Source organism: Phaenicophaeus curvirostris, chromosome 7 (assembly GCF_032191515.1).
Source record: "Phaenicophaeus curvirostris isolate KB17595 chromosome 7, BPBGC_Pcur_1.0, whole genome shotgun sequence".
NCBI classification, from domain to species: domain Eukaryota; kingdom Metazoa; phylum Chordata; class Aves; order Cuculiformes; family Cuculidae; genus Phaenicophaeus; species Phaenicophaeus curvirostris.
In genome coordinates, this window is record NC_091398.1 from 36155045 (window position 1) to 36178763 (window position 23719).

General features: G+C 40.2%; 1 protein-coding gene across 1 annotated transcript in view; it reads right to left on the bottom strand.

The window, feature by feature from the left end:
• Positions 1–23719, bottom strand: part of NXPH2 (neurexophilin 2) — a 41142-nt gene that overhangs the window by 9512 nt on the left and 7911 nt on the right. The gene's annotated exons all lie outside the window — the stretch shown is intronic.

The following is a 23719-nucleotide window of genomic DNA, read 5'->3' on the forward strand; positions in this document are numbered from 1 at the left end:
ATGAAAGACATCTCAACTGGAGGTTAAGAGCGGGATCTTCGTGTCCTGTGTGGCTCTGGAAGTGGGGCTTGCAGTTTGCAGCATGGAAGAGAAGAGAGGTGCAAGCAGCACGCTGGCAAAAGTGCAACCTGAATAACACTGAAGGCCCTGCTCATCAGCTTGATTAGTTGAGCAACCCCAGCTTTGCTCTGCATTTGTCAAAAGCCACGTAAATGAAGAGACTCCACAGAAATTGCTTTCACCATTTACCCGTGCAAATGGGGGTGGTGGGATGTGAATATGCAGAAGAGAGGCTGAACCTTGTAACTGAGGAAGCCTTTGCTCTCCTGGTACCTGAACCCTTTCCTAGGCTTGTACAACTTCACCCTTGCTAAACCGTAAATAAATCCTGGTTAGTTTTTATGACTGGCATTCTCTCTCCTTTGGGCCACGACAGACTTTTTGAAATACTCTGGTGCAAAGATAAAATTAAGTCAGAAATTCAGAGTTCACCTGCTTGATTTTTGTCTAATTTTTAAAATGGACCAAAAAGAGGGGCTGTGGGGTTCATTCTGCTAATTTCAGCAAAGACTGAACTGCAGAGCACGGGGTGAATTGCCAGGAGTGCTGAACGGTAGCTGGATGGCAGCAGAGTACCCAGACATCTCACAGGCCCCCAGACATGTTAGGGGGGGCTGCAATTTGGAAAAATTTAAAGGCTAATGCAGCTATTACTACTTACTTTCACTTGGGAAAAGTGGACAGAAATCTCCTGTTCAATTGCTAATATAATTGGATTGCTTTAACAATTCTGTCCTGTCTCCAGCAGTTAAAACTAAAATGACAAGCTGCTTCAGCAGAAAAAAAAAAAAAAAAGCCTTCATGATCGAACCTTGCAGCCCATTAAATTTTTTCCTTGTAAATGAATCCTACAAAGAAATTCCCCCCTTGCAGATGCTGTATTAGCATTCCTGCTGGCAGGAGGGAAGCCGATTGTTGCTGCACAGCGTCCTGCTCTCGGTGACTGGCGATGGGGCTTCCTCCAAAGCCACTGCTCTCCAGCACTGCTGGGAAAGTGACTGAAAGAAAATGAAGAGTGACAGAATAAACTATCTATCAATATATTAATTGTGAATATTAATACTTTCTGCCATCTTCTTGTCTGAAAGCTCACTAACACTGCTAAACGCAAGTACACACTTAAATACCTCAAAAAGACACAACAATAAGGGCAAGCCTGAAGCTTTCTCTCCCTTTTGAGCCTTTTGCCTTTCAGGAGTTTCAGACTGTCACAGAAAGTAAGTCGGAAAACGTAAATTGGAAACATGAAAGCCAAAGTGCGACTCAGCACTATTTTTCCATCCTATACTACGGCAAGTTCCTCCTCTCTTCTCCTGGCAGGTGTGCGGGAAGCTAATGAAGTGAGGTTCACCGTGCACTGCTGAAAGGGGCTTTGCCATTATTCCTCAGAAGATCTGAGTGAGAGAGAGCTCTACCTACATCTGTACATACCTAACGGCTAGGGAAGGGAACAGGTAAAAATCTTTAATGAAAATATGAGATGATAACATTCAAATAACTCAAAGACAAAAACATGAATCTAAACTGAAGGGGTACGTTGGGAGAAATTCCAATTCAGGCAATGATTTCACTGCATATTTTAAAACAAAGCACATACTTCTAACTCAGTATCGTATTTTACAGAAGAAAAAAACTCTTGGAAATTCTCCTATTTTTGTGAGAAAGGGGAATAGTGTTTTACTAAAACAGCACTTCAGTAAAGAAACAAAACTGTGAGGAAGAAGAAGCAGAAGAGTGAAAATTAAAAATAAAGCCTGCAAGAACTTCCCTTTTCAAAAATGTATTTGTGGAAAGTATGTTCCATCTTTCCCATAACCCTGATGAGTAGTTTTAGGTTATCTGAATAGTCCCCTCCAGCCTCAACTGGACAAATTGCTTATAGCACAGACAGCTTTTAAATGATATCCATGCATCGAACTGATCTGCCTTTCTGCCGAAAGAACAGAAAATTTGTTCTGAGAAATGCATCTTGCCAAAAATGTGCACAAATCCTACTCTTGAAGACTTGACCTCTTTCTGTTTGCTCCCCCCCAATAGAGATCTTGGAGATAGAAAATAGATATCTCATTTTTATGCTTACAGAGGAACAATTCTAATAATTTGGTCTAACATTACTAAGTAGTCTTTCTCTTTGCTAAAAATGAGACATCCAGCTCTTTTTGGAGGTAACATAAAAAGTATCTAATTCAGATAAAATAGACATGGAAGACTTAGATAATAAAGAAATATATTAAATGTTCAAGAAGAAGACTTGGTTTATAGCAGGACAGAGAAGGAAAGATGTGTAGATGTGGTGCTTAGGGACATGGTTTAGTGGTACATTTAGCAGTGTTAGGTTTATGGTTGGACATGATGATCTTAAAGGTCTTTTCCAACCCAAACAATTCTATGATTCTATGAAATGCTGCCACTGAGTGGGACTGGGAACCACTTGACTGACTGCAGTGTCTTGAACTGTGTTAGAGATGGACTGTCCTTCAGCAAACAAAACAAAAAGGTCATTGAGTCTATGACATACTAATGGAATAATCTAGCTAGGTGGGACTTCTGATGGACTTCTGAATATAGACAGCTAAAAGCTGAAACTCTCACTTCAAAAATCAATGTGCATTTATTTCAAGAGTTGTTTCAAACTCTGGTAACTGGAAGAGAGAAGATGAAACCTGAGCTGAGTGTGTGGGTGCCCACACAGTGATGTCCTGTGTCATCTGGCAGCCCTAGTGAATATCAAGGCTATGGCGTCAGCAATATTTCTTTTGGTGCCTCTTCTCCACAGAATCACTAGGTTGGAAAAGACCCACTGGATCATCGAGTCCAACCATTCCTATCAAACACTACACCATGCCCCTCAGCACCTCATCCACCTGTCCCTTAAACAGCTCCAGGGAAGGTGACTCAACCACCTCCCTGGGCAGCCTCTGCCTGTGCCCAATGACCCTTTCTGTGAAAAATTTTTTCCTGATGTCCAGCCTGAACCTCCCCTGGTGGAGCCTGAGGCCAATCCCTCAGTTGTAGAGAGTCTTGCCTGCTCCTGCCTCTACACAACCCTCTCCCTAGACCTGGGCACGGCCACAGTGCCTCATGAAAAACAGACTGAGGTACTTGTATAACTTTAAGAAGAAAACACAATTCATGCTCTGACAACATATAAAAAGGAACTGATTTTCAGGTGCTTTTCGAGTCACTGTGTACATATGCTTGAAACCCAGGCTGCACTCTAGCAATCTATTTTGCACTAAGCTACACTGGTGCAGTGGACACCATTGGGACCGAGACTGTGCTTTCAGGATGAAGATCTAGTCTTAAGTTATTTTTAGAAGGCATTCCTATTCACTCAGACTGCTTGTGAGACGTCCCAGACTTTTTCAAAATCCACTGAAGTCACCACGCCACTTGCAGATGCTGCTGAGCAGCTCACAGGGCCAAAACCTGAACGAGCCTCCTCCCGTTGCAAATTGGAACAGGAACACTCAACTCCTCTGTCAAGACAGCACCTGCTGACCATCCGTCTGTTGAACTTTACAGTTAATAATTTTCCCTCCTGCTTATTTCTTTAATGCCTGGGAGATTTTGCTTTACATTTGCTGAGATCAGTTCATTAAAATACTAATTTCAAACTGTAATTATCTGTTGGTGAGCACTGCCGGTCGAACCAACGGTAGGACTGATATGCTTGTAGCTGCAGAAGAGTTCACAGATGCTCAAGTCCCTTAAAGCTCCTAGCAGGAGTCACAGTGGCACTCAGATAGAGGCAGGCTTGCAAGAATTTTTTGGGGGAAATGTTTTAAGAGTCAGTTAACCACTAACACTATTTGATGCGATGGGGAAGAGAAAACTGCTCTACCTGTTAGAAATGAACCCCATTTTACTGAAGTTGTCATCGAGGTTTTGTATGCCTTGCAAATTTTAAATTAAAAATTAATTAAGGAACAGCCCTTAATCTCATTGTCAGAGTTTATTCACATTTGGATGCGAAGTCTGAGACCCTGGGTGACCTCCCTCTGTACTAAGTACGATGCAGCAAAGGCTGATTTTCTATCTCACTACTCACATGCCGTTATTCATTTTTTTACTGCATTATGAGGAAGAGAGTTTTAATAATCAAGCCAGATTAAATGAATAAGAGGATGCTTCTGACAAGTCCGAAACAGAGAGAAGCTGTGCCTTTCTAGCAGATTTCAAACTCTGCATTATTACAACACGTAAGAGATGATTAACAAAGAAAAATATTACAGTTATCTACTGCCTTTGAGAGTCTAACTAATGAACCTCTAACAGCTGCTGTTGAAAAATCAGTAACACCATCACTATCAATTTCAAGACAATGCACAGCTGACAGATGTTTGAAGTGATAAATCAGGCTGCACAAGGATTAAAATAACAAGCCCCAAATGGCCTTTAAAAGACAAAGGTGCTGCAGCAAAGTATTTTCAGCCACTTGGATACTGTCAAAAGTTAGATGCCGATACAATTATCTTGCACAACAGTAATGACCAAAGTAATACGTTACGAAAAATCTAACAATGGCAATACTTGAGCCAAGTTTTTGAAAAGAACAGGTTTTATAGTCATTTGTGTTTTTAATGGCAGAACTGAGAACGCTGCGCCACCCTGAATATGACTTCTGGGAATGAGTGATGAAAAGTGTGCATCAGGCTGAAGCATAAAATGTAACCGAATTGCATTCTTGTACATTTTAATTAATCCTATTTTAAAGCAAGAAGTTACACATTTTAATAGGCAATGAGCACCATTATTTAAACAAGGCATAAGATTTTTGTGTTGCTTCACTGCAGGCTGCATTTCCTAACAACCTGTCACCAATGTGATAAAGAGCCCATTCCTGGAAGATGCTGTGTGCTTGCAAACTCTGCTGCCTTTAATGGGAGACAACTGCACTGTAGTGAGGGGAGAGCGAGCTGAAACAAATTCCAAGTTTCTGAAATTTATCTCAGCTTTCACTGCTAAGTGCACCTTGTCAGAACGTGCGTAACTCTCTGTCGGGTTAGGGAGGAACTGCTCAGCTTCAGGAATAAAAAGAGGCAGATATTTTCCTGGCACCACTCCTGGCTCAGGCAGGGTCCTGCTGAAGAACCTCTTAACTGGGGTTATTCAGTGACTCCTTGCGATTCTTCCGGAATCTTCCTGCTGTTTCATGGAATCATCGAACAGCTTGGGTTGGAAAGTACATTAATGCCCATCCAAATCCAAACCCCCTGCCACAGGCAAGGACACCTTCCACTGGGCCAGGTTGCTCAAAGCCTCATCCAGCCTGGCCTGGAACACCTCCAGGGATGGGACATCTATGACTTTTCTGAGAATCCTGTCCCAGTGCATCACCACTCTCACAGTAAAATGTTTCTTCCTAAGATCTCATTTAAGCCTTGCCTTTTCCAGCTTAAAACTGTTCCACCTTGTCCTGTCCCAGCACTCCCTGATAATAAGCCCCTCCCTATCTCTCCTGCAGGCTCCCTTTCAGTACTGGAAGATTGTTATAAGATCTCAGAGCTGTAAGATCTCCTCAGAGCCTTTTCTTCTCCAGGCTGAACATCCCCAACTGTCTCAGCCCGTCCTTGTATGGAAGGTGCTCCAGCCCTCTAATCATTTTTGTGGTCTACCTGAAAAACGTGTGGGGATGTATCCAGGAGACCATCAGCTGGGCAGCGAGGGGAGGAATGACTGGTAAACTTAGATTCAAAGCTTTCTTCTAGGAAACACATTTGGTTGTTTACTTTAAACAGGATGTTCCTTCCTGGAAATCCCACTTCCCACGTGCACTTTTGTTAATGCTTCAAGAAGGGGACAGTCAAACCCAACCTGCTGCAAACTGTGGGAGCTGCTTGATCCATTCTTGGCGTGTACTTAAGAAAAACATTTCTGCTTAAAATCTTTGTGATAGAAACATGTGGGAATTACAAACGCATGCTGGATTGCTACCAGTACAGAGGAAAAAGGTGACCTGCTGCTGATATGCTGCGTGTTGTGGGTGAGGCTGCCTGGGGAGAGATGGGTGCAAATGCCAGGGTCGAAGCTGCTTCAAAAGCAGATTGGGAGAGGAGGGTCACCTGTTGGGGAAAAGCTCCTCCACTTACATCTTTTCAATGAGGTGGAGGCCCTTTAGGAAAAGCCTGGCTAGCATAGGGGTGGGTGTCCTCCCAGGACTGCACCAAACACCCATCCCTTGCTGTGTGGTACCGAGCAGCCCCTTACTGCTGCCTTCTCCCTGCCTGCCCCAACAGAGACAGCTCCATCACACCAGTTTGAGATGAAGGCAGAGCTGAGGTTCTTTCCCCCCTTCCCCTGCCATGCAGCCGGGTGTGGAAGCTGGAGTTGGGCTGGGAGCTCTATCTGCACACCTGCCTGGGGAGCAGAGGCATGCTGGCTCACAGCTCCTCTCCTCCCCGCACTCTGCGTGGAAGACCACAGCAGCTTTCTAAATTAAATTAAAATCTTTTTCCTTTTCAAACCACTTAGCATGAGGTAGCACATTGGGGCACTTGGAGATATTTTATTGCTGCCTACATACATGCATGCATGCTGCTTTCCTAAATGAATTACTCTCTTAAAGAAGAGAAAACCATTGACTGAAGCTGCTTTATTATTAAGTTTTAAGGTGAAACAATATCAGCCTTTGCCTAGCAGCAGCCAGCCACGCCTGCAGCCATTGTGTGCTGCATAATGGTATAGTAACAGTGACTTCATAATTTAAGGTCCTTGGTTGAAACACAGTTTTAATCCCTTTTAATTTATTCAGCCATCTTTTATGTCTCCAAGAAGAGGAAAACCAGAATTCCTTTCAGCCTGAATCTGTTTACGCTTTTAAGATCTGGGGAATAGTTTGAGATTAGTTGGTCAAATCTTTTGTAAATCAAAAGCTTTCTAAAATACAGATATTTTCCTTAACAAGTTTTTAGCTATTTATCAATATAAAATCTTGGTTATTTTGATTAATTTTTAAAACAGGCAGCACAACCATAATGAGTCCCATTCAAGACCAGTGCTAGGTATGTGAAGTGTTAATTCCAAAATGAAATGATGGGTTTGAGACCCTTTAAAAATGACATGGTCCAAATCTGAAAGCCAGTCACCATGCTTTAACAGGGCTTAATTAAAGTTGGTTAATCATCTGTCCTGACATAATAAATCCATGGCTTGGGTTCAGAAAAGAAGATATGAGTTTGGGATCTAGTTTGACTGGAAGAATGTCACAACATGTACCTGGCCTGTTTCCTTTCAGTAATTTACCAAGATTATGAATATCTAAGCTCCTTGTATGTGCACTGTAAGAAAAGAAACAGGATCTGAAGAGAGAAGGGCTTACATCAGGTGAAAATATTACATTTTAGCACAAAAGGAGTTATTAAAAATTGCTGTCATTTGCATATAAAAATATAATTTCAAACCTATTTGCTCCACATATTCTGTATCTGTATCAATCAAAAAGCAAATACATTCAATGCCTCTTTACATCTTTCAGTCTTTCTTTTTGTGCAGATACTGCGCATATAACCCCAGCATCAATTTGGTCTCATGCCATGATGCATTTACGTTCTCAATTGGCATATAAAGAATAACAATTTCAGGTTGTATAAAAGAACTGTACTAGCAGGGTGCTGGCAGTTGGTGAAACAAGCACTAAAGGCAAATAAATCACCATAGAGAGGACTGCGGGTGAGGGAAATGGGACTCTAGCACATCGCTTTTAAGGCACAGATGTCTAAAATCTACACCCTAGACAATGTACAATTCTCAAAACAAGATAGTAGGAAGCATTCTCTTCAGATGCACACTAAAGGTGTTTTAGAGGAAAGGCTGTATAAAACCAGAACTTTCAAAACTCTTCCCTGTGTTAGCGCACATAAAGCAAACTGGAATACAAATATGGGTAAATACGTGTGCTATAATAGCCAACTGGATCCCCAGCCTTTGACTGCAAACCCTCAAAAGGCTGGAATATGAGGTCAGTTTAGATAAGCAGGCAATGAGAAGGCTCAACTCTGTTGACTTCTTTTCACCCACAGCAAACATTTACTCCCCAATAGTTTAAATAAAGTTTACATTATCCATATTCCTCTGCTAACAGCCCCTTTGGCTCTCTTCCCTGCTCCTGGACTTGACCATACATGATAATAAAACCAAAGTGGTTTCTTTTGCACCTTTCTTTGGGGATTTTTCTTTTTCAGTTGACCATAGTCCTGTCCTCCCTGGCAGATTAATGAATTTGCTTCCACATTAGTTTGCTAATGTAAGGTTTACTCTGAAAACAGTCACTCTGCAGTAATCAGTTCTCACTGCCTTTTAAAAAAGCAGAATGAACCAGTTCAGAAGAATCCATAATTGCCAGTAAGACTTATAGGTCACTGCTTAATTCACTCACTGTCTGAAAAGGTTTAATATACAATAAGGTCTTTTTCATTAAATAGACAAATTCTGAGTCTGTATAAGAAACCTAACCACAATCTATGAGTGGCTTTGAGACTGAATGTTAACAAGTAGCATGAGTAATCTCAAAACCCAAACAAATTTGGGTTAGGAAGAAGAGGTTTTTTTAAGTAAGAGATAGGAGATGTGAGCTGATAAGCAGAAGGTATGAGAACTGGTGATAAGTAAGTGAAGTCAGGCTTATGAAGTCATGCATTCCTTCTTGTGTCTAATGTGTGTTTTCATACAGATTGTGGAGATCAAAGAAGGAAACAAATCTAAATGTAACTGCTTCCTAGAGCAAAGCTGGTAATAAGCATCTGACAGGCAAAAAAGCAACGCTGCTGTAAATGTTTTAAACTGCCTCCTGTGGATACAGAGAGTGGTTCTACAGGGACAGCAAGTAATTCCTAGTATTAAAATTGAATGTGCTGCCCTACTTGATCAATTACAAAGATTTTCTGAAGTCTATAAATATGTATGTGCATGACTGAAGCAGTAATAAAAATGTGATTTTATAAATCTCTGAGCCTCCATGATCAGGCCAATAAACTGTGTTACATCAAATAATATTACAACTCCTGATTTCTATAATAAAGTGCCAGTTGCTTGCAATGAACCATTTCAGGAAGGGCTCGTTTCTCAGTCCTACCTGCCCACAATGCTGCAGGGGTAAGGATGACAGGAGCACAGCCCTGTGTCAGCGACCTCTGTTCCCAGATCACTTGTGTTTAAATTTAATCTGGAGCTGGCATGACCATCAAATTAGCCACAGCACACACATGGTGGTGAGCTACAGATTTTTGTTCAGAAATTTGTAACTAAATCTGGTTTCCCTGTTCTTCTTGGCTGAGGTTGAAGCAGAGAACCTTGCAGCTCCTGTTTGAAGCATACCAAGCCTCTTCCATCCACAAGCCATGCATGCAAGAGAGAAGGACGGTTGGACTCGCAGTGAGAAACCTGAATTGTTATCACCTGTATTCAGAGAACAATAAGCTTGAATACGTTCTTTCACTGAGCAAAGCCGGTACTTCCAAATCATGCTCCAGAAAAGAAAACCTTGGCAGATATCCTTCCAGTCAGCAAAGGGCAACACCTCATTAGTGTAGACTGGACGTATGTGTCTCGTGTTCGACTTTGCTTAGGGCTCGCTCAGCTGAATTTCAGCCAAAATTCTGATAGCTAAATATGGATCAAAATGTCTAAACAATTTTGATGTGCACTTCATGGCTGCTCAATACTCGGAAGGAGATGTTTTCTCCGGGGTGCCAACAGCATGCTTCACTTAGCTGCTTTTTCTCCCTTTGTCTTCATGGTCACTACACAGGATAAACGCTGCACAGACTGGAGAGAGGAGGAGAGGTTGCAATCCTGCTGTTTTGCTCCTCCCTCTGGTTTGGGACGCTGCTTTCCTGGCCTTGTAGCCAGACTGTGATGGTCCCACCACTGTTCCTCTCTTCTCAAGCTGAGAGCTGCTCCTGCTCATGTCTCGACTCAGGAATGAGAGGTCAGCCCCGTGCTGAAAGATTCCCTGCTGGTTGTATGCCACCCCAGTGCCATCCTACCGGGTGCTGTACTTTGGGAGCACGTCACTAGTACCAGGGTTTGCATTAAAGACAGCCAGTCTTCTCTTCTGTCTCCTGGCTTGTTGTGGAAACCCTCCCCTTCTCCACTATCAGTGAACAGGCATTCAGGCATGCACACACAAAACTGAGAGAAATTTGGAAGAACGTATGTGGTAAAAGGTCAGATTAAAGCCTGATGTTCTACATTTAGTGACGTACTTGTTTTCCTGTGTGTTAAGTCCAAAGCCAAATGTACTATACCTGGGTCATTTTTGTAATAAAAATCTTACATTTTGCATGAATGTATAAGGAAAATATTCCCTACCAGAAGTCAGACCCATGCAGCCATCCACGAGTTTCAGTAAGAAGTATTTGGAAAGCACACTGGCTGCAGATTCAACTTCTCCTGTCTGATAGCTTCAGGCTAGACTCATGCAAATAACTGATATGTGTGATCCTGACAAAAGTGAATTATGACACCAGGTAGTCCTAGAGAGTCCAGAGAATAAGCTCTGTTGCAGGTCAAGAATGTCTAACCACTACCTTTGGGTTTGATTATCTATATTACGTGATAAATGAATGAACAAGATACTTCCATATTTTATTGCTTCAACCAAGCATCTCTTATTTTTTGCTGCAGCTAATACTACAATTAAATCTTGCTATACAGTCCGGGTATTTATAAAAGAAAAAAAACCTTCTCAGCTGTGCAGCACAAAGTATTTCTTACAGAACTATTCCTTTCCTGATTTCTTTCATGCCTATATTATTTACAGAGCAAACAAACAGAGGGAATCAAATCACATAACCTACAAAAAGAGTGAAAAACAGGGCCTTACTTGCTCCCAGTAGTGAAGAAATGTAGCATTAAGACTTGAAACTAATTTCCAATTTTCTGTGTTTGTAACATGGTCTCTAAACAGTGCATTATCTCACATACCAGATGTGCAGCAGTATCTAGGTACAACAGGGTGTGATAAGTATGGAATTTCAGCCCTATTTCTTCTTTTATGTTTTAAGTCAAATCCTTACTCTGATTTTAATTTAGGTTTTTGTCTTGTTTTCTGCGTGCTTTAGGGGGTGGGAGTGAAGTGGAGAGTTTGGTGTTCAATTATAGAAATGGAAAAAGAAGTCATCGGGGACTGAATAGCATCTTAAATTAACAACACAAGAGAAATCAACATCCAAATCTCTAATTTTATTTAGACTGGTGTAAAACTAGAGTATAGAAACAACTTATGCTGATTTGATTAACTCCACTTAAGTGGAATTTGCCCCCAAGATAGCAGTCTCTTGGCTGACACAAGAAGCTGTATTTGGAACTGCAATAAAGTGGAGAGATCTTGGAAATTATCTGAATCACTGTCAAATGCTATTCTGAAAATACTATTTGAATGTTAAGCAATTTGAACTCATTTCAATAAATAACTCCATTACTTTTGTGTTACTAGGAGTTTTAATATAATAATAATAATAATAATAATCCTGTTCTGTCTCAGCTGAGAGCTGGTAACTGGTAAAGCAGTCAAATTGTACTTCAAGAGCACATTTTTCATTTGTAAGTCGTCATCCTCGAAACAGAGGAAATAAAACTTTGCACCAGGATGAATATAAAACTTGGATACAGCGTGAGAATTCTCTGGTATGTTAATAGTACTTGTAAGTTGGAAGGTGGGAGGAGTTTCAACTGAAGGTGAAAGACAGACCACAATGGGGGAAAATGGGCTTTATTCTTCAAGGGATATTTTTTTTCTTGCTGTTTCTCTGGAGAGATTCCTTTGCCTGCAAGGAGTCATCAAACGCTCTTTGAACTCAAAGGAAACTTGGCTTCCATGGGCTTCAACTGGAGCCCAATGCCTGAACATTACTATGGTGCTTTTTCCTTATATCTAATAGAAATCTTCCCTCTTTCAGCTTAAAACCATTACACCTCATCCTATCCCTGCACTCCCTGATAAAGAGCCCCACCCCAGCTTTCCTTTTTCCCCCTTTCAATACTGGGGGCTGCTCTAAGGTCTGCCTGGAGCCTTTTCTTCTCCAGGATGAACAAACCAAACTCTCAGCCTGTCCTCACAGAGGAGGTGCTCCAGGCCTCTGATCATCTTCATGGGCTCCTCTAGACTCGCTCTAACAGATTCGTGTCCTTCCTGTGCTGAAAGCTGAAAAGGTTCAGCTCCTTGCAGGATCAAATGGCTGCACACCTATAAAGAAGCTGAGCATGATGTGCAGTGCTTTCAGTCATCCACAAATGAATGAGCTAATTAAATTATTTTTCTTGCTCTGGTATAACGCATAGTCCAATTAAGTTGCTAAGCCAATCATCTTGAAATAAATCAACCATATTGTTACATAATTCTTTTTAATAAACAGAGATACCATTATATGAACTAGGTTCTAAGGGTGCCAGATGCTCCTAAACAGGGAGTCTAATTTATTTCATTGATTTTAAGAAGCAACCCATTTATGTGTGATAGCTTTTATAATCCAAAATTCTGACTCTTTTCTCAGTTTAAAGCAGATTTCTGTCTTTCTCATGCATCAACGAGAGCTCAGAAGAGCTAAATATGGACCTTCCTTAATTCCCCATCACACAATCACATAAAACTGCAGTCCCGAAACACTGCGTAAATGCCCTTTAAAACATGATTAATAGGATTGCGATAGAAAGAGACCAAAAACTCCTCTCAGAATTATTGCACACAATATGAAGAAAAAACATACAATCTTGAAAACAAAGGTTTTGCTTAAGGAAGAGTGAAAGAGGGGTGGCTGGGTTCACCACCAGCCGGTAATGCTGCCCAGTAATTGTGCTCAGCCCTGGAGAGGAGCAGAGCATGTTGGTAGTTGGCAGGGATGGCAGTGGGCTTAGCATCTCGGACAGAGTGGGAAACACAGTTCCCTCTGAAAAAAACATGATTATGTGCTTTAGTTTTGATTATAACATTTAAAGGATACTACTAAAGGAGATGGGAAATAGAGCTGTCCCCTTCAAATACTGTCAATGATGTAGGCTCCTTCAGAGGGGAGTATAATGCACACATCTAACCCAGTAACCAAGCACAACTGTTTTTATCTTTCTGCCCTTAGTTTATGCTTTTTTCTCCCATGGAGATTACACAAAACAAAGAATGTTTTGGTCACTTTTGGAGAGCTTCATGGGAGGGTTAAATGAGTCATCCAAAAGTCAAGGAATGCAAAGTAGCTTCAGTCAACAGTTCTCTTCTAACCCACCAGCAAGTTCTTCCTGAAGAAACTGTTGCTGACCATTAATCATCTACACCACTCAAAGATAAAGGCCCTCAGAACATCACTGAGGAGAATGATATGGTGATTACTAAATATTCTTGGTGCACCTGTGCGTACTGCTCTGATTTGTTCCTGTTTATTTTGGACATCAACAAAACATCATTTGCTTTGCATTTTCACTTGGACGCTGATGACTGAAAGCTATTTCTCTCCGTAACAGTTGAAGGTAAAAACCCCTGTGGTTTCCATGTGGACATTTGAGGGTTGATGTATTTTGCTGTCACATTCTATTTTTAAATGCATGACACTGCACAGGTGTTCAGACTCCAAATCCTTAGCTAAATCTGTCATTTCTCTGCATCTTGTCACTACCTCAGCTAACAAACTGAGGGGAGAACGGAGTTTCCGTATGGTAGAAAACTGTGAGTGCTTAACAATGGCTAACAATAATTTCTTTCCATAGCTGCAGAATATCACTATACTTAATACATTTTCAGGTGATACAATTGCTTTGAGGTTCATTTGCTTATCTAGATTTTCCTCAATTTATTAATGTACCTACAAGCCCTTAATATATAGGACACAAACAGACAATTAAAAATGCAAATTGTTTTTGCAGGAGCAAAAACTGTTAGACTGACTTGAAGCATAAACTGGCAGTTTTACCTCTGTGCCTGCTATCCATAAAACATGGGCTGAATTCAGAAAGTTGTGATTTACAAAGAATTGCAAATCATCTTCCTGCATCGGCCTTAAGCATGTATTATGTCTGTATCTTGAGTATTGCTAAAATGGAACACAGCAAAGAACACAACAATCAGTTTTTAAGCAAGCTGGCCTTGAATTTTTACTCCAGAAACGAGGCTAACTGACACTACTACCATTTTCAACATTTTGGATGAATCCTGTACACTGCTGATGTAGACTTCAGGGAAAAGTATACCACATTCAAACTATACAGGGATAGGGAAAGATGGGAAAAGGAAGCAGTTCTTACAGGACTGCTGTTCCAGTCACCAAGACAGTGCATATCGCAGCTCCCCCCTGGAGCAGCATCCTCACTGACAAGGAACATTTTCAGTGCCCCAGAAGCACGTTTCCTTCTGCCTCTACAAGCCAATTGCAATATTAGAAGACAAAACTCAAGACCACCCGTGTAAGTAAAGAAGCACAGATCTCCTAAAGAGACCTGAAGTGAACCACCCTGTCTTCCTAATGAATTTAGAGAAAAAATTATGAATGACAACTATTCCTTTGCAAGTGATCATTTAAATTCTGTCTTAAGGATCATTTAGCATCGTCACTATATAAAAAAGCAGTGATACCTATCTCTGTGATGCAGAATTGAATTCAAAGGGATATATTTGACTCTTGCACAACTAAGCGTAACTGATTCAAGTCCTTGAAAGTTTTGATTCTATTCCCTACGTAATCCTTACTAGCAGTCACAGAACACAAATGAGTCATGGATCTCCTGAGCAACCTGAACCCATACATAGTCCACAGGAATGGATGCGTATCATCCAAGTGTGCTGAAAGAGCTTGGTGCTGTTAATTATGAGGTTGTTCACTATCAAGCTGGAAAGGTCTTGGAGATTGAGAGAGTTCCTTGATGACCAGGAAAACCTCAAATAGAGTGACCTTTTTCAAAGAGGCTAAAAACAATCCAGGAGATTACCAGCTGCTCAGACTCACTTCAGTCCCCAGGGAAATCACGGAGTAAATCCCTTCTAAAGTCATATCTGGGCACATGAAGGGGAAGATGACAACTGGGAAGAGCCAGCATAGATTTACTATGGATTTACTAAATTTACCATGCTTGACTAAATTGATTGCCAAATATTTATCAAAAGACTAGATCTGTGGATGAGCAGAGGAATGTCATCTCCTTTATCAAGGTTCCTGACACAGTCTCCCAATCATCTCTGTCTCCAAGTTGAGATGTTACTACCTGGATGAACGGGCTACTGTTTAGGTGAAAAAGCAGCTGGACTTGGGCTCAGAAAATAGTAGTTAACGAGTGGTTAACTGGAGGTCAGTAACACATGGAGTCCCATTCTTCTGTAAGACTACAGATTGAATTCACAGAGAGATTTTGTAGGCTTAGTTTTCATAATCACTATCATTACTGAAAATTTTTGACGTAGTTTTTTGCAAAACAGAATAAACAAAATAAAGCCCCCAAAAATACAATTCCCAAAGAAGATGATTTAAACAATCTTCTTTGCTTCAAATCTCATTAAGAAGATATTTTCAAAATACAATTTTTGAACGTTGTTGCTGTTGAGTTTGAAGAATCCAAAGGCGGGGTGTTATTAAATACACAGAATTTCCATATAAATGAAAACCTACTTTTCGATTCAACAGACACTGATGGGTGCTGAGTATTCAAGTTAGCTCCTTCCTCTCAGTATCAGCAGTGTGCCTGAGTGTTTGTTCCTCAAGGGCCAAATTTATGCCAGCGGTGCAGTATCACGGGAGGGTAGACTTCCTTCTCCAGGTTAAGCAAGCATAGCTACTAGAAAAGGCACTGCCACCACCTTCCTCCCACTCAGGTACACTGTCTTTCCTTCAACAGAGAAATACTTGAGCCAAACACTGGATATGATCCATTTGAAAAATAAAATAATATCCCTATCACCATTATAGGAATATTGGAATGGTTGGACTAGATGATCCGATGGGCCTTTTCCAACCTGGTGATTCTATGACTCTATGATTATTTTTTAAACCTAACTAATTTAATTATCCCAATTATAGGCTTTGAATGGCAGTGTATAAATGAATTGTGCATCTTCTTTTCCTTGTTTCAAATGTACACATTCCTTGAAACAAAAGTCATAGTTGTACTGTGTGTAGACTTAGAGGACAGCTTTCATCTGCTAACTTCCCAGGACACCGCCTTACATATATATACTAAATGTATTGCAGGATGAGATGTTCTTCCTTGCTTGGTAATAAAGCTAGACATGGAGTGCTTCCTATTTGAGCTGTCTGGAAGACAGAGCACTTCTTGAATAGAGGGCTCAAAAGCGTTTTGAAGAAAACAGAATATTTTTCTTGCCTGATAGACTTCAAAATAGCCCTGCGCAGACATTCAATTAGCACTGTGCGAAAGAATTTATCTCAAAAGTTAACTTCTGTAATTATAAAAGCAATTCTCAAAGATAAGAAAAGATTCATTGTGATTGACTGACTTCACCTTTCACCCTACGCATGGATGTAGCGTTTTAGACCCCATCGTTTGTGAAGTGATTGTGACACACCATAGAGAGAGCTCAACCAGTTGGCCTCAGAATTGAGACTGCAATCAGAAAATGAGCAATCAGGTTGGAAAAAGAGACATTTGTGTACCTTCATGAGTCAAATCAATCAGTTGTACTTATTTATACTGTCTGACAGAACATCAGTAAATGCATAGAACGTTAATGTATTTTTACAGCAGTGTAATTTATAAAAGGAAAACAGTTTTAGGAAAAGCCCCGATGCATCTACTATATAATTTTTTTTTTCCTGAGGGGGATGAGACTGTTAAATTACCTTGCAAACACTACTTAAAATTGATAAAATACAGCCTAGGAAGGTTATTCTGTATCTTATCCTCCACAGGTCAATAATTCTATACTTGGAGTCTTCTCCAAACCGATTTGTCTATACTTCAGATAGGCTCGCACCTTGATGTTTTGAACCAAATCAATGAATTTCTCCCACACATTTATTGTTCTTATTTCTGACTACAGCAAGAAAAACTAACACCTCATCTAGCTTTTAATGGAAAGTTTATCTATTAAAGATGATGTCTTGTACAAGAAGCAGGTAGTGGTTCCAGGTAAAAGGACTATTTTACACACAGGTAAATATTTTCAGGTTTATTTTCCAGGTAAAATAGGTTCATTTTCCAGGTAAAAGGACTATTTTACTCTAAACTATTTCTTTTAGGAACAGGAACTTTGAAGCAATATCAGGTTTATACCAACAGAACATGTGATTTTTTTATAGCATCTTTAAGCAGAAGTTTTCTAACACAGTCAGCTACAAAGGTTGTCACTGCTTGCAAATAAACATCTCTCTCGGGAATTCATGGGATATTTCTTTAATCATAAATTAGAGAGTGAGCAAAATATTTAGGTATACAACCCGTTTATGTGTAATTCCTGCTGTTACTTTTCTTCTCAGCCACTACTGTATTTACTCTGAGCACTGATTTGTGCTCAGCCCTGTACATGAAGCAGAAGGCGCCCCTGAAGAGCTCATAATAGAAGTAAAACATTGGGAACATTGGTAATGTTTCTGGCTAAATATGAGAATGTTCTCACCGAGCTCTGAGCTGATCAAAACCTCTTCACTGTACTCATCCTACCTTTTAGTGTCGTGCTTAACTTGTGTACTAATTATAGTCACATAGTTCACATCTTCAGAATATACACATAGCACACAGTATCCCATCCTCATGGGCTGACTGCTGATGTCCAGAAAAAAAACCCCAAACTTCCCAGATAGCATATCCAGAGCTGGATTTAAAAAAATTGGTAGTGAAAGCATTGCAGTCTGAAGTAGAAAAAAAATATTCCAAGAGAATTATTCTGAAGATAATGTCTTTCTTATGAATCTAGCCCCACTTTTTTTCATCTGCAGAGTCCTCTATGCTTAGATAGTATCTTTTAACCCTAATAAGTTGGGTCAGCACTGCGGATATCTTTCCATTAAGATGTTCTGTGAAAAGCAACAGGAAACATGGAAGAAAAAAAGATGCAAGTTGCTCCAAACACGTATGGACAGTGGAAGAGATCAATAAAGTGGCAAAACTTGCTGTGACTCATACTGCTAATGTTGTAGTTCTTTGAGGAAAATGTCTCCAGGAACAGGCAAATAATGCAGCCTAAAGTAAAGTGTCTCAAGAGTGATAGAAAAGACAACAGCTAAGGATAACAGGAAGGAATTAGGAAAACTTTGTGTTTAGTATTAGGAAATCTTAATAAACAATATACCATCAGCTATGAAACTTCCTAGGGATTATCCTGGGACCTTCTAAAAAAATACTAAGGAAGAATACTTAGAAGGGCTCTATGTGAGCAGCCGTACATCACCGGAGAATATTGAGTACCTTGTCCTGGTAGCCATCTGCTAAAGTAAACAACAAGAGAGTAGGGAGAACTTGAGAGACAGCAGGTACAGTTTTTTCCACAGATTTATAATGGATGCCTAGGTTCTAAATCTGTAACCTGTAACACCCATGACCCAAGTAGTCCTTATGTTTTAAGAATGCAAACTCCCTTTATTTTGTTTTGGACCATGGTTTGCTGAGCTTCTAACCCACGTATGGGTTCTCTGTATGAATCTAGGCATTCCTTCACCTATTTGTGTTGAAGGATCCAATCCAGAATGTGGTCTTCACACACACCTTTGAGTAAGGTCAAAGAAAGAGGAAAAAATGCTTACAATGATGCCTCCATCACATTTTATTTTATTTTATTTTATTTTATTAATCCAATAACTTCTTGCAGAAGCAACTACATCTTCTGGTAGATGTGAGAGGGAAGTGACTATTGTGCTCTCACTAAATTTGAACATGCATATCTTATCACCAAAAAATCCCCACCAAATTTGTATTTATTTTCTCTCGCCCTCTTTCCCTTTCCCTCAAAAAAGTAGATTCAAGCAGTTCTCAGTCCCTTCGAGGCCAGGGACTGAGCACCCTCCTGTAGAACACTGGCTACCTTGATAAATATGATACTGTCTTGAGAGAGGCAGGTTCCCTTTCCCTTCTGCCACCCTAATTAGGGGATGAGAGCTGCCTTATTTGCATGGAGAGAAGGGAGATATTATCACCTATTTATTCATTAGTCATTATAAGCTTTCTAACTAACCAGCTTCCCTGAAAAAAGCCTGCTAGACAAAGTGAAAGAAGGCATCGTTGCAACCTAGAAGAAGGATGTGAAGTTTCTAAAAGGGATATATTTTAAACTTACTGCTCCTTTCTTCCTGGGACCTTGGCAGGTATCTCCCTCCCTTCTGTATGTGGAGCTTGCCGAGTCCCTTTCTCAGGCACCATATGCAAACTGGTCTTTAATTCAAATCTGTGAGAGTGAAAATTTCTGTACTATCTTTTAATGACTTTACATTTCTGGAAAATTCAGTAGAATTCCAGATAACATTTAGGTTATTATCCTTAAACTGAAGAAATGGGGGGGGGGGGGGGGCAAATATCACCTTTATTTGTGTAGGTATTCTTGCCTCACTAAAATTGCTACATCTTTTCCAGTTGAGTATTTTGAAGAGGACCCTGAACCACGTTTTAATAACAGCCAAGGCATGACTAAAATGTCTCCTGTAGCCTCTACATGTCTATACAATAACAACCAAATCCCTGAAATGTGGCCACTCCAAGAAGTCCTGGTGGACTTCAGATTGGGATGCAGATGTGGTTTGGTTTTCAGATGTAGTTCTGTTGTATATATTATTTTAAGTCCATTTCCTAAGAAAATGAAGCTTCCTGTCATGCTGTTGCCCATCAGCTGTGTGCTAGTACCGCTCAAATAACTGTTCAGCCATTCTGTGCACTTCAATCGGATCTGACAGAGCTGGTGATCCCAAGGATAATTAAGGTTTCTGTTAAATAATTGTAGAGGGTAAGGCAGAAATCAGGACACAGGGCATACGAGGTCTGACACAAAAAAATCCCAAGACTCACTCTATAGCTCAGGAATCAAGACTAGGAGGGGAGAGACAAAGAGATGGTTACAAAACGTGTTCTAACCTATCACGGTGAGACAAGGCTCAGCGTCACTGCTTCGCTCAGTACAAGTGGACGCGTCTTAAAGTACAGACATTTTCACACTCTCCGTCGGAAAACACCGGTGTCTAAGAGGGAACAGCCAATTAATCCCAAGACAATGCGCCAGCCCACAACGCTTTGCCTGTGGAACAGTTTTTAGCTCATAACAACATCCCTGTGCTTGAGGACCTACCCTCTTCACCAGACCTGGCTCCCTCTTCCCAAAGATAAAGCTGGTGCTCAAAAAAACCCATTTTCTGTTGGTAGAAGAAGTGAAAGCAAAAATTATGGAGATCCTCAACAGCCTTTCAGCAAATTATCTCAGTATTCCCTGAATATTAGTATCACTGGTATGGGAAAAGTCAGTTAAGTGACTACTGGTTTGTGCTATCAGGACTACAGTTTTAATATCTAAATAGAACATAACACTCAATCTCCTTCAGAGTTACCAGCTTTACTGTGATCAAGTAATATAAATAAATCAAGAAGTTAATCTCAACTGGACAAGACAATCCAATCCATCAAAACTCAAGAAAGATACAGTACTTATTATATTTGTATTTTTCACAATATGAATGTTTTATTCCGCCAAAAATAACTGTGCTGTTCATTGAAAGAATATTGCAAACTCACCAAAAGGCACATTTCTGCAGAATGGTATTCTTAGTCATCATAAATACAAAGTTAGCTATTTTAAATTCATTCCTCCCCTCATTGTTCAACATTATTAAAAACAGCAACACTGCACCTTTAGTCCAAGCAAGCAGAGTAACAGATCCCATCCAATACCCACAAAAAGGTTTTGTTAAATAAAATGCAGAGTTTAAATTCCCTACTCACAGCAGTGTTAGGCTGTCCATTGCTGATAATAGAGGTCACGCATATCTGAATAAAAGGATTATGGGGTGAATACCATAAAACGGATCCAAATATAAGGTATGTCATGTTTTTTCATTCTTACATTTAGAGGCATTTAATTTATTTTAAATCAAATAGGTCCTGATTCAACAATGAATTTATTCTCTTGTCAGACCCTCAAGTACCTTGGTATTATTTTAAGCTAGCTCCTGTTAGGTGTAGTTTTAGTGAAAAGAAAAATAAGAAGAGGCTTGAAGAGGGAGATGGAGGAGAATGGCTCTCTCACTTTTTAAGAACTTTAAGGAAAAATATCAGCCATGATTTCATCAGAACTGCAGTAGAAAAAAAAAAATACTGGGATTTTGGGTTCTATGGGGAAGGAGAGAAATTGTAAAGAAACAAAAAACCCACTGCTCCCCTAGAATGCTAATGTGGTGAAAATGCAGTTTGTTCTATGTCTTGGTCTAAATTTTACACACCAGAGCTCACTGCTACAGCAAGACCTTCATAGAGACAGAGTGTCAGAAGGAAAAAATATGATTTTTAGAGAAATAGCGCAGTGTCTACAGCATCTGAAATTCTGTAAAAAGAGGGTGACAGCCCCCACATCATGTTCCAGCTTTTTGCTTCAATAGTGGCTATGCACTCAAATTTTGCCTTGTAACAACTGGGTTAAAAAATGGACAGTTTTAAATGGAAACACTCTAGAAGTATATTAGACAACCGAGGACTCAAAGCCAACAATGCCTTTGGATTGATCCGCTACCAGAGACTGTGGACAGAGCATTGTCAGCAAAGGGTGAACTCATGAAAACTAATAGATTCTGGAAAGGTGGCTCTAACTATTTGATTTGTTTCCTGCACAAATGCACTATTCTTTTCTTTAAAAAACAAAGTTGAAGTATTTTTTCTACTGGGCAATTGAAAGGAAGGTCTTTCTACCTGCTCCTGGCAACAATACTTTGGATCAGGTGGGAATCTCCAGGAGGAAGAAGAAAGCAAGAGAGCTGCTGCTTATCCTAGAGGAGCTGAGCATTCTCTGCTTGGAAAAAAACTTCAGATGAATGGAGCAGGGAGGGAGGGAGATAGAAAAAGAGGTGGCAAGCAGGCAGCTCACGTCAGAGTAGAGCTTGCAAAAGCTCCCTCAAGGGCCAGAGACTTCCCTACAGCAGACAGACCCAAGCCAGGCAAATACAGAGAAGACTGATGGCTTTGTCATTCAGCACAGAAGACAGTGCAGTCTGAGTCAAAATCAGCTCAAAAATGGATGTTTCCTGTACCGGAGGACTGATTCGATAACTGTACACTACACAGCGGCTCAGCAGTGGGATGGAGTCTGGCACACAACTGCAGCTGAAGCACAGGATTTGTCCTACCCAATAAGGAGTTCAAGATCAGTCCTGTCCTTGCTTTGAATGGCCACAGAATTGAAATTTCACCTGTTTTAAAAGAAAGTCAGGTGCAATTTAATTAGTGCCTGTCACATGTAAGTGTTTCAATCATCTAATTTAAAGCAGCCCAGGCTAACACACCCGATAACTCTTCAGTGGTGCCACATTGACAAAGGTAATATTACCTACTAGGAGTCTTTCCACAAAGCCGATTAGCATTTTGTTACTTTAATGAGTGGAAAACAACACAGGCTTTAGCCTTCTCCCTAGCACGCCGTCTGCATTATATCATTCCAAACATGTCCCAGTCACTGTCCAGTTAAGATCAGATTCAGCAGCACTTTTCAGCTGCTATGGGGGTTTAATCTTATAGCAAAAGTTTGAAGTTTGATCCTTAACCTATTTAAGAAACTGATTTTAAGACTCCATAATAGAATGAAGCACAAGAGGATTTTATAATTATCCCCAAACTAAGCATTAAAATCTGTGAGTTTAGTTTCTCACATGCAATACTAACTGTCCTGACAGGGGAACACATGTGTGCATGGCCTACAACCAGCAGTCGTACAGTTGTTTCACCTGAATTTAAATCTGCATTCATATCCAGAGGTTGCTTAGACATATTTAGGTTTAAACCTTGCCACCCTAGTCTCTCAGCAAGATTTAGTGGCACTGAATTGTGCTGCCATATCTTACTTCCAGACTGGAGTTGGGTTGAACCCCATGAACCAATGGAGTCCAGCAGAGTTTCCATGTACTCATGGAGATCATGGCCTCATAATGCAACCTCTGCCCTGTACTATATGAAATAAATGTAATTATACTTTGTCCTGAAATTATAGTAAAATTTATTGTAAAGACATTCAGGAGGTTTTTCTGTGTTTTATGTTTTCCTTCTCCAAGTGTCTCTTAAGGGTAGGGATAAACCTAACTCTATGTCATTTATATATTCTCCTGAGTAAAAACCCTGAAGTTACTCGGTTTCCAAATACATGGCTCTGAGATGATTATAATCAAAATACAGTTTATTGAACTTTAAATATCTACTCTTAATTATACATTTTCTTGTCTTTTGGAGACAGAAAATACGAAAATATTGTGTTATTGTATTAAAAATATAGATATACTAGAATTTTGTCTGGGGGAAGCACGTGGCACAGCACTAAAATCCAGTTTGGAAAAATACATGAGTGTCAACTTAATAGTAATGGGTTAAAAATCTCAAGTAATAAATCACATTAAACAACATACTGTCATTCACCATGGATGCAAACACATCACAGGAGTCAGCTTCTCCTCTGATAAAGTTCATCCCTGCCTCTGCCTTTGTATTGAGAGAGGCGAGTGACAGAGAGGGTCTATTCTGCTATGCAGAACACTCTCCTGGTCCACTAGAGGTGGAG